General features: G+C 37.7%; 1 protein-coding gene across 4 annotated transcripts in view; it reads left to right on the top strand.

The window, feature by feature from the left end:
* The window catches only part of ANKRD12 (ankyrin repeat domain 12), a 94,774-nt gene that overhangs the window by 1,140 nt on the left and 74,778 nt on the right, over nucleotides 1–18,856 (top strand). The gene's annotated exons all lie outside the window — the stretch shown is intronic.

An 18,856-nucleotide genomic window follows, 5' to 3' on the forward strand; every position in this document is an offset into this window, starting at 1 on the left:
GGGAAGGTTTACTAAAAAAAAAATTATAGTTGACACAAGCACTAACAATTTCTAAAGGTCTGTGAACGGTTGAGTAAGTAAGGTCAAGATTAGTTATTCAGGATATGTGTTCTATTTTAAGGACAGGCAAGGTGTTAAAATGAAGTAAAACCTAACTAAGTAGTAGTCACGAAAGGAAAAGAGAAAGAGGCCTATACTGGTATTAAGCACTCTGGTTTCCATAGTTGTTAAGATGGTTTTATGAACAGGCAGAGCTGGGAAAGTGGAAATCCCTGGGTGTGTATTCCATGAAGACTGAGGAAGAGTAAGAAAAAAATATTCAGATGAGGAAAGAACTTAATAGGTGGAAGTATATTGTGCAGTCTTTGACTTTAGTTCTCTGATACTGTGAAGGGGAGAAAAGCTTAAATTTGTTTGGCGATAAGTACCTAACTGGTGGAATGAATTTAAATGGAAGATATTCTTATCAAAATGCTTGTATGTTACTTTTTTTTCCCCCCGTATAGAAGTTGCTGAAACATGTACCTGATATTCTTTGAGGTATTAGAGAAACAGTAGGGATATTTGGAAAACTCTTCATTGGAAACGAGGTTTTTATTCTAGAGAATAAAAATAATATTAAAAATTTTCAATTTCTTGGTACTAGTTGACTACTGGTTAAATTTTCTTTAAACCATTCTTAATTTTAAGAGCATTGCTTCAGTCTAAAGAGAGAACGATTAGTGATATTTAATAATTTCCATTGTAGTCTGGAAAAGGTTTAGACAGCTTTCTGTATATAAACTTGATGCTACTAAAGCAGCATCTATCAGATGGGTGTGAAGAATTTATCCAGTAATTACCATACGTTGCTTAATAGCTAATGACACCACTTTCTGACTTGGAACTCATTGCTAAAGCCGACATCAACATGTATTTGTGAAATGCTGGTACTCTTAAAGGGTACGGTCTAGAGATTTATCCTTAGAACTGGAAAGGACTTCAGATTTTCTAATCTGTTTCCCTCATTTTACAGATGAAAAAATAAAGGCCTGATAAGGGGAAATGACTTCTCCAACTCTGCACAGCTAATTAAATGTCTGTGGTTTGGCCTTGAGATTTCTTTTTGTGAAGGTGCTAATTTGCTTCTTTCTTTTAAGAAGTAGCTTTATGGAATAGTGGAAAGAACAGGGGAAATATAAGTGAGAGGACTGGGTTTTAAATTCTTGATTTATCACTTCCTAACTGTGGTTTTTGACAAATCACATTAATTTTCAGAGCCTTGCATTTGTAATCTGCAAAAAAACCCAAAACGTTTTGTTACATAATTTGCAGCATTTTTGATGGTCCAATATGATTATTTATAGAAAGCACATTATAGTCTATAAGCTTTAATACATATAAAAAGTGATATTTTTAGAATAAATAACAGTTTTCTACTGTGTTATCTAAGGTGTCTAGATCCCTAGGTTTTTGCTTAGTCTTACCTCCATTGTTTTGAGCACCTGCTGTTTTACAGATTATAACTCCCTGTAGATACGTTTTCTGATCCCTGCTTAGTTCTAATCTTAGTAAAGCCTCTTATGAACATTTTAAATATTGTGGTTGTTAGAGTCTGACTTCCTCTGGAGAATATGAAGTTTCTTCATATAACATTTGAAAACATTCTCGTATATACTCATGCATGCACAGTCTGTTTCTTTAACAGACAGTGACTTTTAAAAAGTAATAGTTAAAGTGTCTTAGTAACAATGTTAATTTGTTGCTAGTTTCGAGATATACAGCAACAGGAGAGGTAATTTCCTTTGTAAACTCAGCATTTGAGTAGTTCATGTTAAGGTTATCTTGTAGATCTAAAATTATACTGTGTAGGAATGTTAAGACTGAGTGTTAACTTTTGCTGTTAGGTTTAGAGAGCTTTCCTTTTAGTGCTTTACATTAATAATACTGGGAGTCAGTACATCAGTACTGTAGTGTAGTGGTGTTACACGGATTATTTGTAACTTTGAAGCTAAAGGTTATGATAAACATTGTTGAGCTCTTAGAATCTTCAGTTTTTAAGTGAACTGTTTCAGATAATTTTCATAACAACCCTGTAAAACAGATACTACGGCTGAGAAAAATGATGCTTTGAACTGTTATGTGGTGTACAGATATTCACAGACCCAAAAAAGTGACAGACTCTGCTGTCCTCATTTCTCTGTTCTACCTCTAATTAAGAGTGCTTAGCTGGTTTTGAGAAGTTTTAAGGCAGTGTTTCTTAAGTTTCTGACTTTGTGAAAAATTTGTGGGGCCAGCATTCTACCTTCTACTGTGTTGGTTAAAAAAGCAAAGAATTGTGGAAGATAGGCCAGCAAGCCTTTTCATGAGGTGTTGATATAGTTTAGTTGTCGGGTGTTGTTTTTTTACGTTAGTTGTCAGAAGCAAATTAGTCTTACCAGCTACCAAAGGACTACAGTTGTTAACAGCTTTTTGAGTTGTTCTAATAGACTCTACCTTGATATTAATGTTCATTGTTAAAAGGGAATATACTTTTTTTTTTAAGCTTTTTATTTTATATTGGGGGTATAGCTGATTAATAATATTGTGATAGTTTCAGGTGAACCAGGACTCAGCCATTCATGTACATGTACCCATTCTCCCTCAAACTCCCCTCCCATCCAGGCTGTCACATAGCATTGAGCAGAGCTTCCAGAAGAGTGTGCTGACTCGATAAATGGCCAAGAGTTCTCTAGAAGCTCCTTTTTGGTCAACCTCGGACAAAGGAGAGTGAAACTTGGAAAGTTTTCACTTGTGTCCTTTCCCATAATTGCTCCTGCCCATGCGTGATGTGCGGAGAAGGCAATGGCAAGCCACTCCAGTACTCTTGCCTAGAAAATCCCATGGATGGAGCAGCCTGGTAGGCTGCAGTCCATGAGGTCGCTAAGGGTCGGACACGACTGAGTGACTTCACTTTCACTTTTCACTTTCACACATTGGAGAAGGAAATGGCAACCCACGCCAGTGTTCTTGCCTGGAGAATCCCAGGGATGGGGGAGCCTGGTGGGCTTCTGTCTATGGGGTCACACAGAGTCAGACACGACTGAAGTGACTTAGCGGTAGCAGCAGCAGGTTTTTCTTGGTTATCCATTTTAAATTTAGCAGTATATACATGTCCATCCCAAACTCCCTAACTCTCCCTTTAGGCCAGCAGCCATAAGTTCATGCTCTGTCTCTGTTTCATAAGTTCGTTTGCAGCATTTCTTTTTAGATTCCACATATAAGGGCTGTCATATGCTACTCCTCCTCCTTTGTCTGACTTACTTCAATATGATACTCCCTAGGTCCATCCATGTTGCTGCAAATGGCATTATTTCATTCTTTTGACTCATTATTAATGAGTAATATTTCATTGAATATATGTATCATGGCTTCTTCATCCATTCAGCTGTCAATGGGCATTTAGGTTGCTTCCGTGTCTTGACTTCGTAAACATGAAAATTGAGGTGCATGAATCCTTTCAGATCATAAGGAAACATACTTAAAACAAAGTGAGTGAAGGAGAAAGATAACTAACCAGACTCATTTAGGACTTTCATAAAGGAATAGAGTCAGGAAGAGTAAATAGGAGTTTGTCTAGGTTAGAAGTGGAACCCTTCACAGAAATACTTCCAAGCTGAGGTTAAAAAAAAAAGGTAAATTATGAAGCTAAGTTACAAAATCATTTATTTGGCATTTAAAAATTGTGTCTCTTTGGCTGATCGCTTAATATTTGTTGCACTAAAATTGTTTTGAAATATGTAGTTGCTTACACTTCTGCTTATAAGTTTGCATTTGGGCCACAATTGGGGAAAATACCACAAATATTAGTGATAAATACCATATTTTTAAACTCCCTGATTGCTTAAAAATGTGAGAGTCCTGTAGCTTCTTACATTTCAGACTGTTGTTCTTCCTCAATAGGAGTTTTGTTGGCATTCTGACTTATAATAGAAAACAAAAACCATGCGTGCATGGGTCTTTCTTCCTAAAAATAGATATATAGACTGACAGTAAAAGATAATAGTATGTAAAAAATTATGTCCTTGGTAGTTCATGAAGTATTTTTAAATCAGATCTCTTGAATTTCACAACTACTCTTGAGATCAGCAAAATGTCCGTTACTGTGATGATATTGAACCATGGATAGGATCCAGGTTAAAATTCTCTGGAGTAATGCTAGACGGCTTTATGAAAGAGAAGTATTAGCAAATCTAAAGGAAGAGGAAAGAAGCACCTACTTTTATTTTCTCTTCCACCAAAGTCGCATTGTACACAGCTTTCTTTCCTTTCTGTTCTACCACTTCTGAAGCTTTAACAAACAGGGTATAAGTAAATACTAAAAACATTCTTTATACCAATTTGCTAACTAGTGATGGTGGTTAATGATGTCAGGTAGTTGAGAATATTTTTAATTTATAAAATATTTCCTACCATAATTTACCCAAAAATATTGTAACTAGGAATAAAGCCTTGGTTTATATTCTCATATTGTGTACTGAAGTCTTGCAACCTCTGGGTTAAAATAAGTCCTTTTTACCAGAGTTTAATTTTGACTATTTGGAAGTTACTTGGTGATCAAAGAACTTTTATTGAGCTTTTGTACTGTTAGATACTTTCACATGTTATTTTAATATATGGTAAGAGTAATTTTACATACCTAGTTATGAAAAAGACTTCAGAAAGTTGTCAGTGGAATGTCTCCAACTCCAGACGCTATTGCTCAAGAACTAACTTGAAATTTATGTTATATAAATGTTCATCTATTATTTTGAGAATTATTTTTTCATAAAGTTTGTGAAAGTGTTAGTTGTTCAGTAGTGTCTGACTGCAGTCCCATGGACTGTAGCCTGCCAGGCTCCCCTGTCCTTGGGATTGTCCAGCAGGAATACTGGAGTGAGTTGCCATTTCCTTCTCCAGCGTATCTTCTCGACCCAGGGATTGAACCCGGGTCTCCCACATTGCAGGCAGATTCTTTACTGTCTGAGCCACTAGGGAAGCCCAGTTTTTTTCTTAAGATCAATCCAATTTGTTTGCAGATTTTTAGTTGAGGTTTTCACCCAGCAGTGGTTATTCACCCTTCAGAAATTATCCCTGTCTTTCAGGGTTCATAAAAACATCCCAAGAATGAAGATGAGTGTTCTCTTTAGGCTGCAAGCAGGACCAGAAAATACTTCTTTACCTTCTATTAGTCCTCACACTATTGAAAGTAAATAGGAATGTGTAGCAGCGAAGGGGCTCACTCACTGTTCCTTTCCTGTACACTTTTCCTCTCATTAGCTCCTCCTCCCCCTTCAGGTGCTATTGTTCAGTAGCTTTGCAATATCCAGTGAAAATAAGTCTGTCCCTATCTGTTGTTGGTTAACATTAACATTTGTGTCCTTCCATTTAAGTTATATAACCACTTTCTTGATAACCAAGACTTTCATCTTTAATTGTGATGTGAATGGATTTGATTTTAGCTACAGGAATTTGATCATTAGCTAATAACGTGGAGAAATAATCATTTACCCTTTCTCTTCTGTAAATTGATACTTCATATCCTTTGGTCAGAGGCATAATTACAAACATCCTGTGACTGCTAATGGGCTGGCCTCATAAATTCTCATTCACTCTGCTGTTACTGAAAGTTGCTAGGTCATGCCCAGCTCTCTGTGACCCCATGGACTGCTGCACTCCAGCTTCCTCTGTCCTTCACTGTTTACTCGAATTTGCTCAGAGTCATGTCTACTGAGTCTGTCTCACCATCTGACCATCTCATCCTCTGTCTCTGCCTTCTCCTTCTGCCCTCAATCTTTCCCAGCATCAGGGTCTTTCCTGATGAGTCAGTTCTTTGCATCAGGTGGCCAAAGATGCTTCAGTCCTTCCAATGGATATTTAGTGTTGATTTCCTTTAGGATTGACTGGTTTGATCTCCTTGGAGTCCAAGGAACTCTCAAGAGTCTTCTCCAGCACCACAATTCAAAAGCATTAATTCTTCGGCGCTCAGCCCTCTTTATGGTCCAACTCTCACATCCATTCGTGACTACTGGAAAAAACATAGCTTTGAGTCTAGACCTTTTTTGGCAAAGTGATTATTCGCTTCTTGATACACTGTCTTGCTCCTTCCAGAGAGGAAGCGTCTTTTAATTTCATGGCTTCACTCACTGTCTGTAGTGATTTTGGAGCCCAAGAAAATAATATCTGTCATTGCTTCTACTTTTTTCCCTTCTATTCATTCTTTACCTTGCCCTTTTGACGTTTGTTTTCATTGTACAGATGAGTTTAAATCAGTGATTGTATTGCTCCTTTAAAAAATTATACCTGCAAAGAAGTTGATATTATTAAGAGAAAAAAAAGATAAAATGATATATAAAGTTTGAGCCTTTGTGGGGAAAATAATTATTTTGTATTATGAATTTTTACAAGGAAAGTTCTTGAATGATTCATCTGACAACGTGACAGACTATCTCTGGATATTGAATATGATCGTAACCAGAATTTCTTTTATTTTTCTGTATTTTCAAGCTTTGCCACAATGAACAAGTATTACGGATATAATCAAGGTTTTAAACAGTGCATGCTTAGTTAATAACTTTTATTTTTTTATATTTGTTTTAGGCATGTCGGGTCTTAGTTGTGGCTCATGGGCTTAGTTGCCCTGCCTTGTGTGGGATCTTAGTTCCCCAGCCAGGGATGGAACCTGCATCCCCTGCATTGGAAGGCAGATTCTTAAGCACTGGACCACCAAGGAAGACCCAACAAACTTTAAATAAATGTTTTCATGAACAGTATTGCATTTAGCGTTGTTGAGGCAGGAATTTAATATGATCTTCACTGATATTTTTCTGTAGTGTTTTTTTTAAGAATTTACACTGAATATTTTAATATGATCTTCGCTGGTATTTTTCTGTAGTTTTTTTTTTTTTTCCTTTTTAAGAACTTACACTGAATATGTGAAATAGGGGACAGTATTCTTTAATCATTCAAATGCTTTCTAGTTGGTGTAGAATGGAACACAGTGAGCCCTCAAGGACATGGATTGTGTCTGTCTTGTTCACTGTTGTACCCCAGATTCCATCACACTCAGGGATCACCCCAGTGCTAATGTCAGGCGAATGGTCTGACTGGCGTAAGAGGATGAATTTGGACTAAGGGGGAGAAAATGGGTAACAGATGAAAAAGGTCATGATTGTGAGGAAGAGGGGCTTGATAAAAACAAATTTCCAAGATGGGGAATAATGTGACACAGGTTTTCTTGGAAAATAATTCAAGAGGTTGTATAGAATTCATATAGCAGACGAGATCTTTGAAAAAGTGCTTAGGTATTAAGGTTTTAGGTGCCATTGCTAAGCACATATCTGAAGAAGACACTTGCTGCTTGTATGGAGCTTAAAATCTAGCTGGAAGAGATAATTACTTAAAACAAGGATCCATAATTACAGAGAGGCTCTGTAAACATCTGGAAGTTACATTGCAGATTTTTTAGTGGAGGGTCCTATGGCTTTCAGGCTTTGAGATGGGTCTGTCCAAAAAAGATGAAGAATCACTGAGTTGGAAATTTAAGTTCAATTTTTGATGTAGAACTGTTACATTCTTAAGTAGTCCTAACTTTATGTTTTTAGACTTACAGGATATTTCTTTTTATAGGTAAAGCTATTTAGTATTGGCATCATCAGTGAGATTTGCCTTATTACCCCCAGTTCATAATATGTACCTTGATATATTTAGGAAATGCTTTATTTTAAAAATGAAACCAAGTAGACACATACTCTTTGCCATTGGGGTTGAAGTTTCCACAGTACCACCCTTTTCGTGTCACATACTTAATGCTGTTAGACTACAGTGAATTCACTATGCTTTGTTCCCTCTGAACCACATTCCTTGTTACTCTCCACCACATCCTTTGACAGGAAAGCAGTTTACAATCCTAAATTGACCTGACTAAAAAGAGCTACCAATCATGCATCCTATTATCCTAAGTCAACTTAAAGCACCTTTTAAATGACTCATATGCAGTTATCCTGAATTCTTTTTTTTATTGCTGTCTAGTTGATACATAGTATCAGTCATATTAGTTTCAGGTGTATCATACAGCGATTCGGTATTTTTATCAGTTATACTTCCTTTAAAGTTGGCAGTTGTCCTGATTCTTGTGGGTAGTATTGTAAGTGGATTTATGTCGGAGAGCGTGCAGGACACAGAGGTGGTAGATCAGGACTAAAAGAAGGCCCAGACAATTCAGCCCTGGTGTGAAGTTGTGTGGAAGCTACAACTTTGGCTACAGTTGTAGTGTTAATCACCCACCTTATTGTTGGGTCAGGGTGGGAATGGTGTGGTATGTAGATGAGAAATAACTTAATACTTTCATAAGTGTTGCTCTCTTGAGAGGGATACTGACTTCAACTACCTCTACACATAGAGAGTTTGGGTGTAGATAAAGAGGATTTTCAGGATTTCAGGCTTAATTGCAGAAGCTGTGATTATCATAAAAACTCTTCTGGGTTTTTATGCCATGCCTTTTATTTCAAATCTATTTTTTTATGCACCACTATGGATGTGAGAGTTGGACTGTGAAGAGAGCTGATCGCTGAAGAATTGATGCTTTTGAACTGTGGTGTTGGAGAAGACTCTTGAGAGTCCCGTGTACCGCAAGGAGATCCAACCAGTCCATTCTAAGGGAGATCGATCCTGGGTGTTCATTGGAAGGACCGATGCTAAAGCTGAAACTGCAATACTTTGGCCACCTCATGCGACGAGTTGACTCACTGGAAAAGACTCTGATGCTGGGAAAGGTTGGGGGCGGGAGGAGAAGGGGACGACCAAGAATGAGATGGCTGGATGGCATCACCGACTCTGTGGACATGAGTTTGAGTGAACTCCGGGAGTTGGTGATGAATAGGGAGGCCTGGCGTGCTGTGATTCATGGGGTCGCGGAGAGTCGGACACGACTGAGCGACTGAACTGAACTGAACTGATTCAAGCTATATGCAATTATCTGAGCAGTTAAAAGTCCTTTCCTTTCATTTAAGGCTAAAATATGTACCTATCATTTTTAAAGAAAGCTGTAAAAATGAGTTAAAGTGTATTCAGAATTAAAGGGCGAGTAGTACTGAGAATGGACCAGAAGTCTGATCTCTTGACCAGATCAAGAGATGGGTGAAGTAAAATATCAAAAACGTTTTTGATTTTCACGTATTTCAGATAATTTAAAAGGAACAGAAAACAGCATAGTGTGCATATGGCACCTGTCTGCAGCCTTAAGAATTAAACATTTACAAGTTCAGTTGAAGGCTCCTATATACCTTTCCCTGAGCCATTTCCTTTCTTCCCCCAGCGAATTCCTTTCTCCCTCTTTGCACAAACTTTTCCCAGCGATGGCTCTACCCTTTCCCTAGACCTGTATAAATTTCTTTCTTTCTCCGGGGTTCACCACGGTGACATTTTCCATTTCAGCTGTTGTGTATTGTATATAATGGTAAGGATGGACTGACCAGTGGAGCTGAAAATGATTATCTGTATACACGAGGTAGAAATCTACCTTTAAATCTAGGCAGAGGAAAGACTTCAACATTGAACTATATGCAGAACAGATTGGCAAAGTAGATCTGAGAGTAATCTCACGAAATCATTTTAGGAAGGTTGGAGAAGGAAATGGCAACCCACTCCAGTGTTCTTGCCTGGAGAATCCCAGGGACGGGGGAGCCTGGTGGGCTTTCGTCTATGGGGTCACACAGAGTCGGACACGACTGAAGTGACTTAGCAGCAGCAGCAGCAGCAGTCTTGTAGCAGCGGTGTGGAGCAGTGGTCTGGAAGGAAGTGTGAATTGCTAACTCATTTTGACTGGCTTTTTTCCCTTCTAATTACCCTACATTAGTGAGATTTTGTTCTGCTTCCGAATACTTTACTGTTTTGCAATAAGTGAAAGGAGCTGGTGGCAGAATGTTTAATGGTGAGTGTTGCTAGTTTTCAGGATTGGGGGTTGGTCTTTGCCCCTTTTAGAGTCTGTTGACAGTGGGGTGAGTCCGTCATGGTTATTAAGTCTCTGCTTTCAGTGTTGTAAATTTTCCACCACTCAGTGCCAGAGATGCAAGCAAAGCTGCCTGACCGTTTTCTCTGGGCTGTTGCAGCCCTCTGCTGGTCTATGGAAGTCACACATTTAGAGCCCTATTGGGCCAGAAAGAGGTCAGTAACCCCAGCAACTCACTTTTAGAATCTTAGAAGTCATTTATGTCAACTCTCCATTGCAGATGAGTATTTTGTATATTGACCTTTACAGTTCTGGAAATAAATTTATATGTAAATATGCTTAGATATCAAGGGCAAGTAGATCATTCTAAATCCAACCACCTGTATTACTTTCTTTAAAAATTCTAACTGTATTGTTAGAATGTGATCCTTTATGGTCCACTGTTGACAATGCCAAAAAATATTTTTATGTTCTTTTTTTGTAAATATTATCTAATGAAGTAATGGGAACTTTGTTTTAAAAAGTTTGGGATATTGTTTGGTCATTTCTATTAGGAGACAAATACAATGGATAATTGCTTCTTTAAAGTATTTTCAAAGCATTCTGCTTCTTGTTGCTGGTGTCATTCTAGCCTCCTTGTTCTTGTGGATGCTTATTCCCGTCTCACAATCTGGTTGTCATACTTGAAGTGGTCTCCATGTCTTTCCTGTTATCCCTGTTTAGTCTCTCTTCCAGAGTTTCACCAACGCCCCCTTTTTTCCCCTCAACAGCCCTTTTAAACATACTACTCAAATTGTGTCACTTACTTTTTTAAAGCCTTAAATTGCTTTTGTCATTCATAAAGATCCGACGACACAGTGACGAGGTGCTTCATGTTGATCCCTTCCTCCTCTGTTTAGCCTCTTTGTCTCCCCTGCTGTGCTTCAGTTCTTGCTGTCCTTCCCTGTGGCCTGCTCTCTTGTGTAGGCGGATGTAATTTCTTGCTCTGGAATACAATCATCATTTTCTTGTGGGAAAATGTTATGGAATAGCTGCCAGAAAACATTGTGCTAAAAATCAACCACGGCTTACTTTGGGAAGATATGATAAAGCAAGCATGAACCCTTGCTTGGTTGTTTATATTTCAAGCAATTTGGCTGTCTAAGTGCTGCTCTTTTTTATACCACTGGTTTACCTTTGTGGAATTTTGAAGGTAATACACACATAGAGCTAAACTAAATTGATTATTTACAGTGCATTTACTTGATACAGTCTTCTAAATTAATGCTGTGCTTTAGGGCTTCCCTGGATAGCTCAGTTGGTAAAGAATATGGCTGCAATGCGGGAGACCTGGGTTTGATCCCTGGGTTGGGAAGATCCCCTGGAGAAGGGAAAGGCTACCCACTCCAGTATTCTGGCCTGGAGAATTCCATGGACAGTTCATGGAGTTGCAGAGAGTCGGACACGACTGAGCAACTTCTACTTTCATTTTTAGATTTTTGAAGGAGATGATATACAGCAGCAGCAACACAAAGTGCAACCTGTTTTACTGGGTTGAGCTTCTGTCCTAATCTTCTGTTTGCTTCCCTATGTTAACGGCTGGATTAGAAAACAAAGCACAGAAAGTACCTCTTACTTCGTCCTCTACCTCTGTCTGAGGTACGTCTGTCACCTGCCACCTCATCAGTCTTTCCCCTTGGGTTCAAACCAGAACACTGTAGTTCTCCAGAGCAAACCAAGTGGAAGCTGACCTATTATTTAAAATTTTTTTCGTTTGTATATTATGCAAGTAATACCTGTTTATTATAAAAATTAATGTAGAACTATATAAAATAGACCATAGACATCTCTTAAGAACTGTAGAAATATAGTCTTAAGGACAGTGCTGAAGACAGTTTATTTTAAAGGATGTGAGTGTTTTCATCTTTTTCATGCTGTTGGTTAAATTTGTGATTTTTATGATACTAATTTCTTGGTTTGAAATACAACCATCATATTCTAGTGGGGGAAATGTTATGAAATAGCTGCCAGAAACATTGTGAAAATCACCCACACCTTACTTTGGGAAGGTATGATAAAGCAGGCATGAACCATTTCAGAGACTGAACTCTTTAACTGTTTAAGTAGTTGAGATGGTCGAGAGGTCCAGTTCTTATTCCAGAAATATGGCCATATTTAAGATTTATCTTAAAGCTTTTCTGTTAGTTTGGGAGTTAAGCTTTTGGTCTTTGTACAAATAGGAAGTGTTTAATATTTATGTCTGATGGTTTACTTTTTTTGCATGGGTGGTGGTGGTTTAGTCACTAAGTCGTGTCCGACCCTTGCGATACCATGGACTATAGCCTGCCAGACTCTTCTGTCCATGGGATTTTCCAGGCAGGAATACTGGAGTGGATTGCCATTTCTTTTTACCAGGGGATCTTCCTAGCCCAGGGATCGAACCCAGGTCTCCTGTGCTTCAGATGGTCTCCTGTATTGCAGGCAGATTCTTTATTGACTCAGCTACCAGAGAAGCCCTTTTGCATGGGGGAGCACAGCAATAAGGATGTCAAAATTGTTTAGTAGTTTAAGCTGTCATTTTTGTATTCATAGAAACGTAGAATGGAGTGAAATTGTTCTAAACCTCTTATTCTGCAATCAGGATTTTTGAAGAATAGGAGTTCTTCAATGTAATCTATCCTAACTTTACTTTCAAGAAGAAACAGAAGTACTGAGAAGTAATGAAGGTCAACCAAAAAGTCAGTGGTAGATCTCAGAATAGAATCTTGGACTAAAGTCTCCCAGATCAAATCACAGATAAAATAATAGTCACTTTCCTAACTGAATGACTCTCTCTCTCTCTTTTAAAGGATGAGCTCCATAACTTTTATTTATTATTATTTTTTAAAGTAACCATTTTATTTTGGCTGTGCCTCGTGGCATCTTAGTTCCTCAACCAGGGATGGAACCACTGCCACCTACAGTGGAAGCGTGGAGTATTAGCCACTGGACCACAGGGGTAATAAGGGTCATTTGAATTCTGTTGATTTCATCTTTTACTAGTTGCATTTTTTTCTCAAAACAATTTTGGAGGAAGCATTTTTACCCTCAGCGTAGTTGTAACCCAGTGGAAATTGGATCAGGAAAAAGTTAGGAATTTCCATTCCATTCATATGGTTCCATCTTTACTTTCTTTAGTTAGAATGTAAAATTGCTGGTAAATTTAGAGGGCAGCATTTGAATATTTTATATGCACCAAAGACTGTGTATGTGAAGATAACGTTTTCTCATAGCCTTATTGTTTGAGTGTTACCATTCCATGATGTAGATGAAGACATTAAGTGTATGCTCTGGGGATTGCTGGACTGTGAGGCAGACTGGGTTCACTCCCTTTTTCAGTAATGTATATGGAAAGCTAAATAAAAATACAATATTTAAAAAACACAGCTGAGCTTGAAAGCAAAAAAGCACAATCAGCGGGTGCTTGAAATGGAAAAAAAACTCAAAGGCATATTAGGAAGCAGAAATTGAAGCCCTGTCCTAAAAGGAAAACTGGAACCCGCAGGCTTAAGAATGACAGGGAGCTGTCCCCAGATCAGTAAGGGTCTGAATGGTTGATTAATGGAGCTGAAAGAAGAGTCTGCCAACCTGGGGTTGCATCTCCTGGTGCGTCTTCTTCCTGTCCTTTTATTGTTAACTGGTTTTGTATCCTTTTTGGGTCTCTTTTACAAAGTATATTGCTGATTCTTATTTTTACCCAACCTCAGAGACTCTTTATCTTTTAATTAATGAGTTTAATCCATTTTCATTTATTGTAATTTTCATAATATCTATTGGAAATTATTTACATTCTATTTACTATATTTTTGTTAATTTTCCACAGTTTCTTAATCTTATATTTTCAAATATATATTCAAATATGTATATTTTCTTTCCTCCAAACAAGAGAAGTACTTTACCCACTTTCTCAGTTTCCTTTTGTCTCTGCCACCACACCTCCTGCCCCCACAAGGTCCTAGCAGCCACGTTGATGTTTTGTAGAATTTTAGTTCTGTAGAGGTATTCTTTAAGCATCCATCCATCCGTCATTTTTTTGTGTATGATATACTAGATCTGTTAGGTTATTCCTAGTAAATAACCTAATTCCCTAACAAATAATTAATTCCCATATAAGGGCTTCCCAGGTGGCTCACTGGTACAGAATGTGCCTGCTGATGCAGGAGACATGGGTTCTATCCCTGGGTCGGGAAGAGTCTCTGGAGTAGAAAATGACTACCCATTTCAGTATTCTTACCTGGAAAACTCCATGGACAGAGGAGCCTGGTGAACTACAGTCCCTGGGATCACAGAGAGTCAGACATGACTTAGTGACTGAACATGCTCGCAATTACCATACATAAATATATCACATAGTTTTCTCATAGATTTATTTAAGTGCCTACTTAAAAAAACAATTTTCAAACAGGGTTTTGTGTATATACATTCTAAGACCTTTTTATGCCTGAAAATATGATTTGTTAACCCTCACTTTTAAATGATAGCTTAGTTTAATTAAAGATTTTTGGTTTGAAATTCTTTTCCCTTTACATTTTGAAATATTTCTACATTATTTTCTCATCTCTGCTGTTGCTTCTTGCAAGTTCTGATGTCAGTTTGATTTCTTTTCCTGTGTGTGTGACCTGCAGTTCCTCTTTAGATTTTGAAATTTTTGTTTATATTTTCCAGTCTGTAGTGTGCCTGGTTCCTTTTCTGTCTTGTTTGGCACTTGGATTCATATTCATTCTGTCCTTTGCTCATTCAACAGTTAGCTACTTATTGGGAGTCTACTCTATGCCAGGTTGTATTCCAGACATTTTCATCTAAGATCTTTGATCTTTCCTCAGTTCTGGAAAATGATTGTCATTTTCTCAAGTAGTTTGTCTTCAATTTTTTTCTTTCTAGGAATTCTGTTAATATGAATTCTGTTGCTTCTTGTCTCTTCTCCATCTCTTAACTTTAATGTTTTTCTTAAAAAAAATTCTCTCTTGATATCTTCTGCAACTGTCCTCTACCTGGTCTTCTAGCTCGCTAGCTCATTCTTTTGCTTATCCATTTACCTAATCTGTGGAGTTCTTTATTTCAGTCATTGTACTTTCATACTCTGAATTTCTTCTTGGTTCTGTTTAGTCCTGCTGCATATTGGAATTTTCTTTTATTTCTTTGACAGTTTTAAATGTGTTAAAAATTTCTTCCCGTCTGTTCCATTAATTCTGTTCCATATGGTTTAGTTTGAGTTGCGATTTTTTTCTGGTGGGAAACCAATACAAAAAAGCAAGTCAGTGGTAGCATCTGATTTTTAGTTTTAAGAGGTCTGACCACTGATGGCTGCTTGTAGAAGGAATGTGTGTGAGAGAAAACGGAGGGGTAGGGTAAGAATAGAAACAGGGAGATAATTTGCAGAGTTTTGCCCTAGCCTAACTGGTGATGGTGGCTTAGGTTGATTAGCAATTGATACGGAAAGACATGGATTTAATTTGAAATATTCCTTAGAGATGGAGTCAATATTTCTGAGTTTTTGGCTTACGTGATGGATGGATGGTGGTGCCGTTTATTGAAATGGAGAAGGGTAGGGAATGTGGAGAAAGTTTGACAGAAAACTAAGAATTTTCTGTAGTGATTTTTTGGTTTGAAAATGCTTCACCCATGTGAAGATGACAGGTAGGCAGTTGGGTAGACAGATTTGGAATTTTAGAGGAGGACTAGAGATACACACTTGGAAGGGAGTAGCTCTTCAGTGGATCAGGTTGTTTAAGGAGTGTGTTAGGCCTGCAATCCCTGAAGCAGTTTACGAGGAGAAGTGTCTGAGCTGTGTGGTGTCTGTGAGCACACATGTCTGTGTGTGTGTGCAGGAGACACAGGAGAAGGCGATGGCACCCCACTCCAGTACTCTTGCCTGGAAAATCCCATGGACGGAGGAGCCTGGTAGGCTGCAGTCCATGGGGTCGCTAAGAGTTGCACACGACTGAACGTCTTCACTTTCACTTTTCACTTTCATGCATTGGAGAAGGAAATGGCAACCCACTCCAGTGTTCTTGCCTGGAGAATCCCAGGGACGGGGGAGCCTCGTGGGCTGCCGTCTATGGGGTTGCACAGAGTTGGACACGACTGAAGCGACTTAGCAGCAGTAGGGACTAAAAAGGGATCCAGGATCAGGTCCTGAGTTACTCCTGACATTTTGATTTTCTGCAGAAGAGGAGCGGTCAGGGAAATAGGAATTTTGCATAATTTTTAGCATAAAAATATACTGTACTTCGTTTAGCCAGATTTTATAAAATGAGACTATTTCTCCAGTGTTTTGGATACAATTAACATTTTAGTGGATGTCTTTGTAAATTTTCTTTGCATATTTGAATAGTATACCTGTAAGGTAAATACTAAAATTGGATTATTAAGGCAAAAGGCTGTGCATCTGTATTTTAATAGATTTGCCAAATTCATATCCAAAGAGGTAATTCCAATTTCTTCGCCATCAGTAGTGTATGAATATTCATATGTATGATTTTACTTAATCCTTGCCAACACAGCCTTAATTCTGTCAGTCTTTTAAATGAAAAGTTATCCGTTATTTTCTAGTTTTAAAATTGTGAATGAATCTGAATATTTCTCTGTGTTTACTCCGTGTTTGTATTTCTTGTTCTTTGAACTGCCTCAAGTCATCTTCTGATTTTTTTTAATTGATTTGTTACAGCTCTTTGATTTCTAGTTCTTTTTCATATGTGTTGCAAATGTTTTCACTTGTCATCTGATTCCTATTAATGATATTTGCATTTCTAGTTTAACATTATTTGCATGCACGCTCAGTTGCTAAGTCGCATCCGGCTCTTTGTGATCCCATGGACTGTAGCCTGCCAGGCTCTTCTGTCCATGGGTTTTCCCAGGCAAAAATACTGGGGTGGGTTGCCATTTCCTTCTCCAGGGGATCTTCCTGATCCAGGGATTGAACCGGTGTCTCCTGTGTTGCAGGTGGATTCTTTACCACTGAGCCACCTAGGAAGCCCCATGTAAAGGAATAAGATTGTTATTAAAGATTGGCATTACAGATAAATGGGAAGAGTTAAATGTGAAAAGAAATTACAGAGAATAAAAGAAAATATATTTTCAGATCTTGGAATAGAGATAGTTTGAGCCTAAAAGAGAAGAAAGGATTCATAAAGAAAATAGAGGCATAAAATGTATGTTTGATTGTATACTCGTATTCTTAGCATAGTGTCTGTCAGTGGATAAACAAAATGTGGTTTTTACATACAATAAATGGAATGTTATTCCGCCTGTAAAAGGAAGGACGCATGTTACAACATGGGTGAACCTTGAAGACATGGCTAAGTGAAATAAGACAGTCAAGAAAGGATAAATGTTACATCATTCCATTTTTATGAGGTACTTAGAGCAGTCAGCTTCATAGAGACAGAGAATGACATGGTGACTGCCAGGAGGAATGGGGAATTATTGTTTAATGGGTAGTTTCAGTTGGGGTAGATGAAAAGGTTCTGAAGTTGGATGCTGATAGTGGTTGCACAGTAGTGTGGGTGGATTTAATGCCACAGACCTACACATTTTAAAAAAATAAGTATTGGCAAGGATATGGAGAAAAGGGAACCTTTTAACACTATTGGTAGGAATGTAAATTGATACAACTACTGTGGGAAACTTTATGGAGGTTCCTCAAAATACTAAAAATATAATTCCTGATGATTCAGCAATTCCACTTCTGAGTATTTATCTGAAGAAAATGAAAACACTAACTTGCAAATATGTTTACAATAGCCAAGATGTGAAAACAACTACAATGCCCATCTATGGATGAATGGATTAAAAAATGTGATTAAATATACAATGGTAAATTATTCAGCCATAAAAAAGAATGAAGTCTTGCCATTTGTGATAACATGGTGACTTTGAAGGTATTGTGCTAAGTGAAATAAGTCAGACAGGAAGACAAAAACCATAGGGTCTCTCTTAGATAGAGGACCTTTAAAAAAAGTTCATAGGTACGAAGAGCAGATTGGTGGTTGCTGGAAGGAGGCGAGGGCAGAAATGAATGAAAGAGGTCAAAAGATTTAAAAAAAATGTTACGGGAAAAAGGGAATGTATGGTGACGGTAGTTAACAACACTGTATTGCATATTTGCAAGTTGCTAAGAGACTAAATCTCATAAAAAATTTTCAACTATGCATGGTGATGGGTGTTACTAACTTACTGATTGTTTTGCAGTGTATACAAATAAAATTATTATTGTGTTGTACACCTGAAACTAATGTTTCATGTCAATTATACATTAAAAAATGATTAAAAGTGGTAAATTCTGTATTAAGTATATTTAACCACAGTTCATTTGTGTATGTATGTATATTCAAAAAAACAGCATGGTTTTTTATTTAGAAATCATAGGAAAATGATGATTGCTGAAGTAGAAATGGGAAAGGAACCCTAACAAAATTCAAAAGGGGAAAAATAAGTGGCTAAAGTGGAGTGAAAAGGTTTTAATATTAAGAAGTCAGATAACCTAAGGGATTAGAGCATGGGATAGAGATGGGAGAGAGACAAGAAAACCAAGATGGGCAGGATTTTGAGGCAGAGATAAAGGCTATCAATGAAGAAAAGTCAGTATGGAGTGGAGTGACTGAGGCGGGTAGGTATGCAGGTGCTTTCTGTGAAAAGGATCAAGGCAAATGTTGCTTTAACAGTTCCCAAACCATTAAAACTACCTGGGAACTTCTTTGTAAAATAACCTGTTTGCTTTAGAATAGTTTTAGATACAGAGAAGAATTGCAGAGATAGAACAGAGTTCCTGTGTACCTCACCCCAGTATCCTCTGTGATCAGTGTCCTCTGTGTACATTTATATAATTGATACATTCTTATTAACTACAATCCATCCTGTATTCTGGTCTCTATAATTTTTACCTAATTTCGT

The sequence above is a fragment of the Moschus berezovskii genome, chromosome 28 (genome assembly GCF_049115385.1).
Source record: "Moschus berezovskii isolate FMDL1 chromosome 28, NW_MosBer_1.0, whole genome shotgun sequence".
Lineage (NCBI taxonomy): Eukaryota > Metazoa > Chordata > Mammalia > Artiodactyla > Moschidae > Moschus > Moschus berezovskii.